The following is an 11,875-nucleotide window of genomic DNA, read 5'->3' as shown; positions in this document are numbered from 1 at the left end:
GTATCTCAGATCGTCCAAAGTCTCCATAAAGTTGTTTATTTGCTGTTTTCCTGGAGCCAAATTATAAGGTGTATAACCCATATTGAGAGGGGCTTGGCACACAGATCCTTTGAAGTGGCATAGGCTTCGGCTGAGGCAACTCCAGGAACATCTCATTACGAAATCAGACGCGAAACTTGTAATGATTTTTAAGACTAGGGCTGCTGGAATGCTGTAAAAGCTAGTAATCAAGACACTGTCATGAGAGTTGTTTTGTTTGTTTTCTTTATATGGTCCTTATAAAAACCAGAACTGTCAGGCATATTATCTTGATTTCAAATGAAGCAATAGGCACACCATCTTACTTAGGGTTTCTATTGCCTGCATGAAACACAATGGCCAAAAAGCAAGTGGGGGAGAAAAGGATTTGTTTAGCTTACACCTCATATCACTGTTCATCATCAAAGGGAGTCAGGACAGGAACTCAAACAGAGCAAGAAGCAGGAGGCAGGAGCTGACGCAGAGGCCATAGAGGGGTGCTGATCGCTGGCTTGCTACCTGTGGCCTGCTCTCCTCCTTCCTTATAGAACCCAGGACTACCAGCCCAGAGATGACCCCACCCACAATGGGCTTGGCCCTCCCACATCAATCACCAATTAAGAAAGTGCCCTATAGGCGGGGCCTATGGAGGCACTTTCTCAATTGGGGTTTCCTCCTTTTAGGTAGCTCTAGTTTCTGAGGCAAGCTAATATAAAACTAGTCAGCACACACACTGAGTAAAGATGAGGTAACCAAGAACTGTAGTCTGGGTCCTTCGACATCCTGTTATGTGTCCTGGGTCCTTTTATTTCATCTCTCTCTCTCTCTCTCTCTCTCTCTCTGTGTGTGTGTGTGTGTGTGTGTGTGTGTGTGTGTGTGTGTGTGTGCGCACGCACAAGAGTGAGCACACACCCATGGAGGCCAGAAGAGGACATCAGATCCTTGAGAGCTGGAGTTACAGGCCACTTGATGTGGGTGCCAGGAACTAAACTCTGGTTCTCTTCAGGAAAAAAGCAAATGTTCTTAACTGCTGAGCCATCTCTCCAGGCTCTTGTTCTGTGTCCTTCTAAGTGTGATAAGGTGTAGAGGAGGCAAACATGTTTTTGTTTTGATCCCAAGTGTGGGATGGGGAAGAGAGTAGGATGTTTATCCACTTAGAAGTCGAACCACTTCGTGAGGGAGCTTGATTGTTGCCAGCTGAAAAACATTCTTGAACAGACTAAGAGGATATGGATGGATGGATAGATAGATAGATAGATAGATAGATAGATAGATAGATAGATATAGATATAGATATATCTAAACAGGAGGCTGGGCTTTTTTCGGAGTTGGTATTGTTTGGCTGTTCATTACTCCACTTCAAGACACTCCTAGAGAGAACTGCTCCAGGGAAGACTTCAAGGCTTTGGGCTCCAGCTGAGGCTCCAGGTTCCAGCAGCAACTTTGGTGAGATTGCTGGTCTGCTGAAACCCTGCTGACTATGCCAGGAGAATCATTCCTAGGAACTAACACCCAGGTTTCATTCCCGTTTTCCTTAATCTCCTTTCTCTCTTATTTAGGCTAGTTGGGTTATAAGGGAGGTACGGTCATTTAATAAGTTCATAATAAAGTATAATGGTTAAGGAAATTGAGCCTACAATAAGGGTAAAAAAAGATGGCTCACAAGAAGAGACTTGATACCCTATGAGCATAGGGGGAGGAGGTCCCCCTCAGTCACAGTCATAGGGGAGGGGAGTAAGGGGAAAATGGGAGGGAGGAATGGGAGGATACAAGAGATGGGATAACCATTGAGATGTAACAAGAATAAATTAATAAAACATATTTTTTTTTAAAAGATGGCTCAGCTTGTAAGGTGCTTGCCCTGCAAGCTTAACAATCTAAGTTAAATCCCCAGAACCACACTAAAGATGGAAGGAGACAGCCAGCTCCTGAAATATACCCTCTGACACATGCCTTCTCTGACAAACCTATGCTTGAATTTAAACACATGCACACACAAACGCATGTGATGATAAAATAAAATAAATTAAATTTTTATGTGGTGCAATACACATGCCATATTATCTGCACAGCCAAGTTCATTTGCATTTTTACCCCCAAACTCCAGAATTCTTTTACTCCTATAAACTACAGTTCTCTGCATCTTAACCAGCACTATTCAAAACCTATCAGCCCCTGGCAACCAATGGGAAACTTACTACTCTGGGTAGCACGTAGAAAGGGTTAAGAAGATGCCTATCCTTTTAAAAGCTTGTCATTGTCACGGCATGCTGGCCTTTGTTGTGCTTCGTAGGTGTCACAGCTGGGTAGGACTGCTGGCTGCCTTTTGGTATGATGAAAGCTGGTCCTCAGGGGGAGGCTATCAGGTCACATCCAGCTTGGAGGCCTCTGGGACCTGTGTCTAAGAGTGCAGTACTGACATTCCTGCCTTGGCAGTAATCTACAGCTCTTTGATTGGACGTAAGACCCATCAACAAGAGAGAAATCGTGTCTTGTACTAGAAACCCAGACAACTACCCAGGCCCTAGTCAAGCCGTAGATCTTGAAGAACCTACAACCATCACTTTACTACACCTGAACAATCCCCAATTACACCCTAGATAGTTGTCCCTACACTCACAGGCAAGTGCAGTCCTTACCCCTCATCAAGGGAGCGTCTCTTTATAACAGAAAGACCATTAGAGAAAAGCACAACTGATCAAAATGCGGACCTGTGGAGCCCAGTCCCGACCGACACATTTGCCACACAACTCCTGCATGTGAAGCCCCCAAACCATTACCAATAAGGGGACGGACAGGGTTAAGGACCAGGGGAACGGGGAGCTTGCTGTGCTACTGTGCCTCCTAGAGGGGTCAGACACTACACCCATGAAGTCTTACCAGTATGACTGCCTAAACATGGCCTCAACAAGGAGGGCACCCGCAGACGTGCCAACGTGCGTGGGGGAAATCTCAGGAAGCCTCAAGCCTAGAAAAAAAACTACAGGCAACTACGAAATGCTGAAGGCAGGAAACATCATCTTCCCCAGGGAAGAGCACACCAATTGGCTATCCAATACCAAGTGGCCAGCCCTGAAAACATGTGTACTAGTAACATTAAACAGAATGAGCAGCAGGTCATATTTATGTATTTAGGAAACATACACACACACACACACACACACACACACACACACACACACACACAATTATGGAACAAGTAAAGAAAAAGAGACCATGAATTTAAGAGAGAGCAGAGTTGAGGGTGTGGGGAGGACACACGGGCAAGTGTGGACAGAGGAAACAGAAGGCAGAAATGATGTGATTTTTACTATAACCTCAAAAAAATATTTTCAAAAGATGTATTGCATTAGTTGCTTTTTTGTTTTATTTTGTTTTTCAAGACAGGGTTTCTCTGTGTAACAGCCCTGGCTGTCCGGGAAATCGCTTTGTAGACCAGGCTGGGCTCGAACTCACAGAGATCCATCTGCCTCTGCCTCCCAAGTGCTGGGATTAAAGGTGTGCACCGCCATGCCCAGCTGATTTAGTCTGTGTGTGTCTGTGTGTGTGTGTGTCTGTGTGTGTCTCCATGTGTTCAAAAGAGGGCACCAGATGCCAGGGAGCTAGAGTTATAAATAGTTCTGTGCCACCTGGCACTCAGATCCTCTGCAAGGGCAGTCTATGCTTTTAAGTGCTGAGCCATCTCTCCAGCCCCCAGTATTTGTCTTTTTATAACTGGTTTGTTTCATTTAGCAGACCATCCTCAAGTGTTACATCCTATCCTGCTTACCCTGCTTAAACTCTATAGCCCTCTGTTGAGAGCTACTTTAGTTCCTAGTGTAACTGTGGCTCCTCTCTTAACACCAGCTATCGCTCTTAGCATATCAGAAGCCATTTTGTTCCCAAGGCTCCATTTTGATTATAAGTTCACGCTCTCAGGCCCTATGCGCCTGAAACCAGGAGGGCTCAATGCTTGCTGCTTAGAATAAAAACAATAGATGACGAATGCATTTTCTGCTTGGGTTAAAGATAAATGCATATTCTATTAGAATTAAGACTGCAACATCCAGCCAGGCGTGGTGGCGCACGCCTTTAATCCCAGCACTCGGGAGGCAGAGGCAGGCGGATCACTGTGAGATCGAGGCCAGCCTAGTCCACAAAGTGAGTTCAGGACAGCCAAGGCTACACAGGGAAACCCTGTCTCAAAAAACAAAAACAAACAAACAAAAGACTGTGACATCCTGCTATGTTCCTTACTCCCAGAGAGCTAGAAATCCCCCAAGAGCTCCCCTACCCTAAACCACAGCCAATGAGCTTAAAATGCTCTGTCTAGCCACCTGGATACATTGTGCTCAGAACGAAATCACTTCTTGTGTTTAACTGGTCAAAATGATGTAATACTGCCCTCCCCCTTGCTTCCTACCTGGTTACATGGTCATAGCTTTTCTTATAAAAAACCTGCCTTTGAAACAGACGAGGGTCACAGTTCAGATCCCGAGTCCACCACTGTGTCTCTGGCCATGGCCAGTCTTGGGGTGTGGCATTCTGAGACTGGCGCTCAAGAGGTTTGGACGGCAATCCTTGTATTCTAATCCAAGGTTTATCCACGTGGCCACATACAGCCCAGTTCCCGTCCTTTCAGATGCTCAGTGGTGTTCCGTTGTTCATGCCACATCTTTGCTTGTCTGTTTGTCCGGCGATGGACAGCTAGATAGCGTCGGCCCCTCGGCTATTGTAAATAATGTCGCCATGAACCTGGGTGTGCACTATGTTTCTTTGTGACCCTGCTGAATCATGTGGATCCCGCTTAAACTTCTTTTGAGGCCTGGCCTCACTGTGTTCATTGTGGATACAGCATTTCGCCTTCTTACCAACAGTGCGAAAGGATTCCATTTCCTCTACAGCCTTGCTAGCACTTGGAATTTTTTTGGTGCGAAAGTCCTTTTGGCTTCATTTTCTTAGTAACCATTCTAATGGAATCTTATTGTGACTTTCTAAAAACCTTCTGCTAACTACATTAAGTAGCCCTGGATACGGCCACCAACCATTTACAGCATTACAGTCCTGCCGAATTTAAGACATGTCAGGGCAGGCAGTGGTGGCGCACGTCTTTAATCCCAGCACTTGGGGAGACAGAGGCAGGTAGATCTCTGAGTTCGAGACCAGCATGGAACTGCAGAGGTCCAGGACAGCCAGGGCCACACAGAGAAACCTGTCTCAAAACAAACAAACAAACAAACAAACAAGCAAGCAACACTTCAAGGGGCATAGTTTTAACACTTGCTCACTAAACTCTAATCTTAGAGCTAGCTGGGTGGTAAATGCCTATAATTTTAGCACTTGAGAGGAAAACCAAACAGGAGGAGCATTCTTGGCTACGTATTAAATTTGGAGGTAGCTTCAGCTACAAGAAACTACCTCAAAAAACTAAAGAAGAAGAAAAAGGCATTTTATGACATTGTTAGAAGGAAGGGATGGATGTAGTCTAAAGCACTAATGCATTGGTTAGGTGTGGTGGTACATGCCTACAATTCCAGCACTTGAAAGGCAGGAATAAGGTTACCCATGAGTTCAAGGCCAGGCATACTTAGTGGGCTCTAGGCCAGCTAGAGCTACACAGGGAGACACTCTCTCTCTAAAAAAGAAAGAAAGAAAGAAAGAAAGAAAAGCTGGGCGGTGGTGGTACACGATTTAATCCCAGCACTCGGGAGGCAGGGCAGGTAGATCGCTGTGAGTTCGAGGCCAGCCTGGTCTACAAAGCAAGTCCAGGACAGCCAAGGCTACAGAGAAACCCTGTCTCGAAAAACAAAACAAAACAAAAACAAAAATAAAAACAAAAAAGAAAGAAAAAAGCATTAAAATATCTATCCAATAATATTGATAAGTATTAAATTATAACAGAAAAGAGAAAAACTGTGGTAGGATGGATTGACTAGAAAAAAAAAAATCTGTAAAAAGGAACTACTGCCTAAAATCATTTTGAGAGGTGGGCTTAAGGTATCTAAGATAGGAGACAGTGAAATTCTTTATTTGATTTATTAGTTCATGCATTCTTTCAGTCCCATTTATTTAATTCCTAATACATACTGAGCAGTGCGTGGAGTACGGGGGTTGCCTCTCAAGAGCAAGGGCTTTGAGTCGTGGCAATCTTTTCATACACAGTGCAGAGTGTGTGAGAGGTGTACTCAGCCACTCCTTCCAGGCCCCGCTGACCTGTTAAGAAGAACACCACCGCCCCTTTTACAGTGAGTCACGAGGGGAGAATGTAAAGCAGATTTCTTTCTGCACTACATTTACACTCAATTATTCCACACAGAACGCAGCTGCAAGTTTCTTTGCAATTGTCTTAGAAACTAGGTTATGTTCAGGAATCTAAGACTGCTGGCAGTTTGGTTAGGAGTCCTTATATCTGTCACTTCACTAGAGTTTTTTCATTTACAGATATGTGCTAGGATTTGGGAAAACCAAGGGAAATGAGCAATACACAGCTCCTACCCACAGATCCCAAAGATAGCTATACTACATATAAGGGTTGTGATAGAGTCGGTTTTTAACCCCTCCTCAGAAATAAACGTTTCCTTTGACCTATACACACTTGGCATGGCATGCACGTACACACCACATACCCAATAAGTGAATAGATGTGAAAATAACTCAAGGTGAAGGCTGCTCACATCCCGATGATGGAAAAAACCCAAAAGGCTCACTAGCTCAGCTGACAGCCCAGGAGGAAAAGACCAAAACACCCAACCCCAAAAGTTTGGTAGCTCAAAGTTCAAAAGCTTCTTTTGCTATCCAGCTGTCTTCAATATACCTCAACTCAAAGTTCCTCCTACTGCTTAATCCCTGTCAGCTGGTTTCTTGCTCCACCTCTTGACCTAGGGTTAACTTTATTAAATCCTGTGTACAGAAAGCTATTGGATTAATCGTATATGCCAGGGCTGAGTGAACCACACCATAATCATCTGCTTACAATAAACTGAAAGTTCTTGGATTAAAGGTGTGTGTTAGGGCTCAACCATGCTAAACAAAAGACACGTTTTTACAGTTCACCATCTTGCAGTTCTCACCTTGGGATCAAATATCCTGCAGCAATAACCCCACCCATGACTTTTCGGAAGGATCCTGTTTAGAGCAACCCAAAGATAAATTTAATCTTGGAGTTGCAAAATGTTTTCCATTAATGTTTCAGTGACTTTCTTCTTTTCCCTACCAACATTAACTTTTAAAGGCTCCATACAATGAAGTACTCACAGAGGAAATGGGGGAAATAGAATCCTTACCTTAGGTTTTCCTTAAGTTAAACATCACCCTCAAGATGTGTGGCCTTGTTTACTAAGCAAAAAAGATAGACTAAGAACAATGTGATCTTATTTTTTTTATTTAATTTATTGTTGTCATTGTTGTTGTTAGTCAGGGGCACACACACGTGCTGTAGTGCACTTGTTCTTAGAGGACAGCTCTTAGGAGTCAGTTCCAGTACTGAACTCAGGTGATCAGTTTGCCCAGTGTTTTAGTCACTATTCTATTGTTGCGAAGAGACACCATGACCTTAAGTGTTTATAAGCATTTAACTGGAGGTTTGCTTACAGTTTCAAAGGTTTAGTCCAATATCATTATGGTGGGGAGCATGGAAGCATGCAGGCAGGTACTGAGAGCTGCAGACTGATCCATAAGAAGAGAGAGAGAGAGAGAGAGAGAGAGAGAGAGAGAGAGAGAGAGAGAGAGAGAGAGAGAGAACCTGGCATGACCGTTCGAAACCTTAAACCCACCCCCGATGACATATTTCCTCCAACAAGGCCACATGTCAAACCCTTCTACTCCCTGGTGACCATTCAAATATATGACCCTATGGGTGGGGTGGCATTCTTATTCAAACCACACACCCAGCAAGCTTCTTTCCTCCCCTAAGCCATGGTGCCAACCCAAGATTTTGGTTCTAATTCAAATACCCTCACCACATTAAGACAGTCTCTACAAGTATGCTATTTTGTGAGTGTATTGTGTAGCTTTCCCTGGGGAGACAAGAACAGGATCTATTCAACCCAAATAGGCTCCGACAACAGAAGGAAGAAATGACGCCAGCATCCAGTTTGTTGAAACAATGAGTTTACTGAAGTTACTTAGGGGAGCATAGCTGACACCCACCCCGACATGGGTGGCCACTCACAAAAGCTGAAGTCTTGGAGCTCCTTGAAGAGCTTGGAGCCAAAGTAAGCCCCCTCGCCCCTGAAATTGTTGCTTGCTTTTCTACCTTTGGGGGTGGTGGTTTGTACTTACAGAGCTTTCAGAGATCTGTATTTTTCCTATTAGCCCCCTAGACTCCTGTAGGAGGGGATGTTCCAAGTAGGAGAAAACAGCTGTACAACACTGGCCAACCGAAGAGACTGAGGACTGACTATTCCAATGCCATTGAAAACATACACATTAGCATAGAGTTGGTTAACCGTCACCATTAACTTACCATTCAGCATCTGAGGATCTGGGGTGACACTAGGCAGAGAGTGCTCCTGAGTAAAAGAGTCCAGCAGACACTTCCAGACTTCTTACTACGTTTTGTAGAATCCATAACTTGGCTTCTCTCTTTAGAAAAGAAAAAAAAAAAAAACTGCAGTGATTTCCCTCACAGGTATGAAATGAAAATGAGTAAATGTCTTGTGTGTTTTATAGATTGCTAAATGAAAAAAAACTGTAAAAGTACAAGAGATTATTGGTGTTGATGCTAAGTGGGCTCTGTGTTTTGCAGGGGTTGGGGAAGCTGGAAAAGTATTGCTTTGTGACTTTGGCTGCTTCAGCCGGGATCCTGGCTTGCTTTATTTATTTATTTATTTATTTTAAGAAAGCAAACTACTACCTTGGAAACGTGAAATCTCCAAAGGAAGATCTCCCTCAAGTGGACAGTTTAGGGTAGTTGCACTTGGTGCCATGCTGAAAAGAAAATCTTTCTCACAGAAGTGACTATTTGTTGGGCTTATTGCCCAAACAGAGTAGAGGAACAAAAAGCCCTTATGAAGACAACTGTCTTACTTAGGGTTTCTATTTGGGTCTCTGTGACCAAAAACCATGATTAGCCAGGAGGTTGGTGGCGTACGCCTTTAATCTCAGCACTCAGGAGGCAGAGGCAGGTGGATTACTGTGAGTTCGAGGCCAGCCTGGTCTACAAAGTGGGTCCAGGACAGCCAAGGCTACACAGAGAAACCCTGTCTCAAAAAACCAATTCCCCTCCCAAAAAAAAAAAAAAACCAAAAAACACGACTAAAGCAACTGACATGTTCATATATTAGTTCATCACTGAAGGAAGTCAGGACAGGAACTCAGTCAGGACAGGAACCTGGAGGCAGGAGCTGATGCAGAGGCTGTGGACGAAGTGCTGCTTACTGGCTTGTTCCACGTGGCCTGCTCAACCTGCTTCTTATAGAAGCCAGGACCACCAGCCCAGGGACTACCCCACCAACAAGGGGCCGGGACCTCCCACATCAACTACTAATGCAGAAAATGCTCTGCAGGCTTGCCTACAGCCTAATCTTAAGGGAGTTCCCTCTTCTCAGATGGCTCTAGCCTGGGTCAAGTTGATGACATAAAATTGCACAGCACAACAGACCCCTTGTCAACTTGATACACAAAACTTTTTAAAGCATAACCTTTTCCCTTTTTGGAGAGGGCTCATCTCCAAGATCTCAGATTAATAAATATCACAATTATAAAACATATTACAAACTTAGAAGTCCCACAATCTCTACCAAGTCAAACACTTTAAAAGTTCAGTTCCTGTAAAAATCCAAAGTCTCCTTTTAAATCCAAAAATCTCTTTTAAAACTTCAAAGTCTCTCAACTGTGAGCGCCTATAAAATAAAAAATAAGCTTTTTTTTTTTTTTTTTTTTTTTTAACACTTCAAGTAAGACCAGGGCACAGTCACAATCTGAACAAAACAAAAACAAACTCCAACAGTATAAATAATGCAATGTCCAATATATGGGATCCACTCACAGCCGTCTGCGCTTGGGCCACTTCTCCAGCTCTGCTCTCTGCAGCACACACACCCCATCTTCTAAACTCCCAAGTGGCTCTATTTCGCAGCTGCTTCTATTCTTGGGGGTCATCCCGGGGGTCCTCGTATCTGCAACATGCTGAGGTGCTCTGCTGCAACTGGGCATCGCTGTCACCAATGGCCTCTCCCGGGCTCTACTCATGGTGTGGTGCCAGGCCTCAATTTCTCTCCATGACCTGTTCAATCGTGCAGCTTCAACGGCCACTGAGGCTGCACCTTCCTTCTCCAAGGGCCTCTCCTGGCCTCTCACAGTGCCACGCTCAGCTGCTCTCCATGAGCCCCTTTAAGTCTTCAAACCCCGGTACCACTTGGAAGATTCTTGCACAGTACCAAGTTTGGCTGCCAGCACAAGGTACAACCTAGGCCACCCCTAGGCCACAGCTTCTGTGTGCCGCTTCTCAGGAAACGCTTGCCAGAAGATACCGCCCGTCTCAGTGGTGCTGGGCTCTTCTTAATCACTGCTAATTCCTCAGCGCCAATTGTCTCAGCAAATCAAAGGTCTTACATCAGTGTGTTTCTGGTCTCTTGTTAATCACAGCTGATGTTTCTTCAGCCCCAGATAACCAGAACCACAAATTCTCAGCTTAAAAAACTCGATTGCACTGCCTTTCAACTCACTGACTCAACCAAATAGACTTAGCTCAGAGATCTGTCTCCTGAGTGCTGGGATAAAAGGCATGTACCACCATGTCTGGACCTAAGTTTTTCTTTACCTGAAACTTGCTCTATACCAGGCTGGCTGTGAACTCAGAGATCTGCTTGCCTCTGTCTCCTGGGATTAAAGGCATGTCTGTATTCCAGCCAAAGTAGCCTTGTTGCTGGATTAAAATTCCTCTACAAGGGGCTGTCTCTGACTCTGTTGCCTTGCCTTTGGAATCCTTTCCTCTTACTTGGCTGCCTCAATAGAACAAGATGCACCTAGTCTTCCTGGAACTTGATATGCCAAGGCTGGTTTATGTCCATGGATGGCCTCCCCTTTTCTCAAGAGAAACAGGAGGAGTGGATAGGGGTGGGGGCTGGGGAAAGGGCTGGGAGGAGAGGAGGGAGTGGAAGCTTTGGTCAGGAGCGCATACATCCATACATTTTAAAAAAGAGATGGCCTTATGTAGTCCAGGCTGGTCATGAAATTCTGATATTCTTGTCTCTATCTCTCAAGTGCTAGGAGGGGTAAGTGCCACCATACCCAGCTCGGACAGACCACTCTGTGACTTCAGATCAAAACAGAGACAAAGAAAACTCTGCAATCATGTATGAATACAAAAATAAAACCAAGAAGAATATTTTTGCCAACCACAAAAATAACGAAGTACCTCTCTCATCTCTTCTAATATGAAGGTCTTTTCCACCAATCATAGCTTAATCTTTACTTGATTTTTTTTTTTCTGGCTTTTTGAGACAGGGTTTCTCTGTGTAGCCTTGGCTGTCCTGGACTCACTTTGTAGACCAGGCTGGCCTTGAACTCTCAGCAATCCACTTGCCTCTGCCTCCCAAGTGCTGGGATTACAGGCATGTGCCACCACGCCTGGCCATTTGATTCTTTTTATGCAAGAAGCATTAAAAAACTAATAATCACTCCCGTCAATCACCCAAGAAGTCCAAACTGAGCATTCTTTACAACAGTGATGCTTTGCTGTTCCTTGTGGTTACAAGCACAATTTGTCTGACTAGAAGCATATCCTCCAACATCTTTGCCTGGATGACACATAAGATAGTGAGATCTCCCTAAATGACAGCTGTATCCATTGGATGATGCATCCAGAATCATCTAGCAAACACTGCATAAACACGTAATCATGAACCATATAAGGACGGTTTTGCCAAAAAAGGAC

The sequence above is a fragment of the Acomys russatus genome, chromosome 4 (genome assembly GCF_903995435.1).
Source record: "Acomys russatus chromosome 4, mAcoRus1.1, whole genome shotgun sequence".
Lineage (NCBI taxonomy): Eukaryota > Metazoa > Chordata > Mammalia > Rodentia > Muridae > Acomys > Acomys russatus.
Note: the sequence above shows the minus strand (reverse complement) of the source record.